The sequence below is a fragment of the Neomonachus schauinslandi genome, chromosome 12 (genome assembly GCF_002201575.2).
Source record: "Neomonachus schauinslandi chromosome 12, ASM220157v2, whole genome shotgun sequence".
Taxonomy (NCBI): domain Eukaryota; kingdom Metazoa; phylum Chordata; class Mammalia; order Carnivora; family Phocidae; genus Neomonachus; species Neomonachus schauinslandi.
Window position 1 is genome coordinate 60,734,834 of NC_058414.1, and position 2,698 is coordinate 60,737,531.

The window sequence follows — 2,698 nt, forward strand, 5'->3', positions numbered from 1 at the left end:
CTAGGGGCAGAGGCCTTGCACCTGTCCTCGGAAGCTCCAGGATGCTTGGGGAGACTCATCCCCTGCGGCTGGCCAGGATTGGGTCTGTCTGCTTCTGGGAGGTGCTGAATGTGGGCAACCTCCTGCACCTGCTCCCCATTTGCCTGTGTCCCTGTAGTGCCATGGGACTCCGGGGTCCCCTCCCTCCACGCGTTCCCATAGCACAGCATGGGGAGGACGGCCCTCGGAGGGGGGTCACTGCAGGAGCTCACTGAGGCCACCATTCCCAGCCGTCCATGCCCTGCTTACACTTGCCAAGATGCAGTCCCAGCCCCCTGCCTGGAGGAAGGGGGAGGCCTGTGGCAGCTCTCACAGGCCTGGCCCTCATTCCACACACCCTGGGGCTTATCCAGGCGGAAACACCAGGTGTGATGGTGTTAGGAAGCCAGAGAGTGGCCAGGGGTGATAGGGAATTGACCCAATCCCCCACACCTACATTATACTATACTATACTATAGGCATCCCCATTAAAGAGCTGGGAAAACTGAGGCCAGAGAGAGGGAGCCTTCCCTAAGTCCCCTGGGGGTGCCTTCTTAGCTGGGGCTAGAGCTCTTCTGCTACTCCGAGCCTGCTCTGGCCCTCATCTCTGGTTGCCTTTTACTGGGACCATTTCTTATTTTGGCCTTTTCCTGTCCCTGTGGGGCAGTCCTAACCCATCTCTGCGAAGGCCTGTACAGCCCCCAGAGTTGACCTGAGCAGAGTAGGTGCCTAAGGCATGGCTGCCAGGCTCCCTGCTCTATCCCAGCCCCCTCAGCTTGCCCACCTCTGTACCTCCACTGCTTACGGCGGGGAGGAAAACATTCCCTGAACAAAGGAGAGGAGTGGAATGGGGTATCCAGGGAATGAGACCTTGCAGGCCAGACCCCAAGGGGGCAGCCAGGGGCACTGTTCCCCAGGCAGCAAGCAGAGGGACCACAGGGCGGGCAGAGGATTGGGGAGAATGGGCTGGAGGGTCTGCTGGAGAGGAGGCTGGCCTTGGGTGCTGAGCAGACTCCTCAGCCTGGGGCTCTCGGTGCCAGAGAATTTCAGGATGGATCTGGGCTTTGGAGATTGGGATCCTGGGCTGGAGTCAGAAGGGAGGCTGGAGCCCTCAGAGTGATCAGTGAAGAGGCAAAGGGAACCCCATTTGTAATGTCCTGCTGTGTGTTTGGCACTGTATGGGGACTTTACATATACTGCTTTGTTTGATACTCATAAATGAGCGGAGAGGTAGGGGTTCACTTGTTCATTCACCTGAGAAATATTTCCTGTGTTCCTACCAGGTGCAAAGCACTATTCTGGGTACTGACTATTGAATAAAACAGACAACGCTTACATTTTATGGATGAAGAAACTAAATCAGAGAGGTTAGGCAGTCAGTTCAAAGCTGCACAGCTAGAAAGGGCAGAGCCAGGAATCAGAGCCATGCTCCAGGCCCAAGTTCTTTCCCTTTCTCCATACTGTCTAGGTGGAAAGGCAGGGTGGTGAAGTAGAGGGAATTTCAAACTGCCTTGCTGTGTGAGTGCGGGCAACTGACCTCCCCATTCTGGGCTTAAATGTCCTCAGTGATGTTGAGGGGTTTGGCCAAGCAGTCTGGAATTGTTCCTGGGGAGCAACAATGGAAATTAAATTTTTAAATGGGGGACAGCTACCAAGTTTTGAACAAGTTATAGACATCTAGCCCTGAAACGTCCATGGGGGCCCCTGAAATTTCCTGAACAGAGGGAGGGGCCCAGCTGAGCATCTCTGAACTCTGCTTGCCCTGGGCTCCTCCCAGTTCCCCAGGACCTCTGGTCCTCGGGTTATCAGGGGAAGCAGCTGAAGCCTTGGACAAACAGGGGCAGGCAGGGACACAGGGACATATGGTTTATAAATAAGGGGTCTGGGTGGGGCCAAGCTGGTTGGGGTGGGGAGGGTGAGGATCGAGTTGCAGAGAGGCCAGTAGAAGGTCTTGGGGGACATCTGGGCCCTCCTTGCCTTCCCCACCCTCACTTCCCACAGGAGCAGGCCCGCTCAGATCCTAGCTGAGCATTAGCACCCCCGTACCAGCCCACGGCTCAGCAACTCTGAAGGAGGCCCGACGAGCAGGGGACCAGAGCGGCTTCCTCTGTGTGTCTTCCAGGCTGGGCCCTGCTGCGAGCAGGTCACATTCATTTGCACACCAGGTCACCCGGAACCCAGCGGCAGCCTCCCTTCCTACCTCTCCCGGGACACTTTAAACTTTTAATTACAGAAAAAATAACATAGTTACACAATAATATATGCAGCTTGGTGGAGTAGTTTAGACCCTGGGCATTGAAATCCAACGGTCTGGGTTAGAATCCCGGGTCTCGTATCTCCAACAAATCACTGGGGCCTGTTTTCTCGCTGTGAAAAGGAGACACACCCCACAGAGCTGTTGTGAGCGTTAGCTGAGCTCACGTACGTGATACACTTTATTAAAGGGTCTGCACATAGTAAGCTCTAGGGAAATAGTAATTATTATAGAGGTAAATTATAAAATTTCATAATATAATAGACACCGACAAGCCCATCACTCACCCCAAGAACTAGAATGGCATATACACCTTATTAATCTATTATTTAAAGCTTCTCTTTTTGAGCTTTAGTACAATGGTAGGTAGCATATCGTAGAGAATTTTCTGGGGTGTTCCCTTGTCTTAGCTTCTGAGGCTCATCC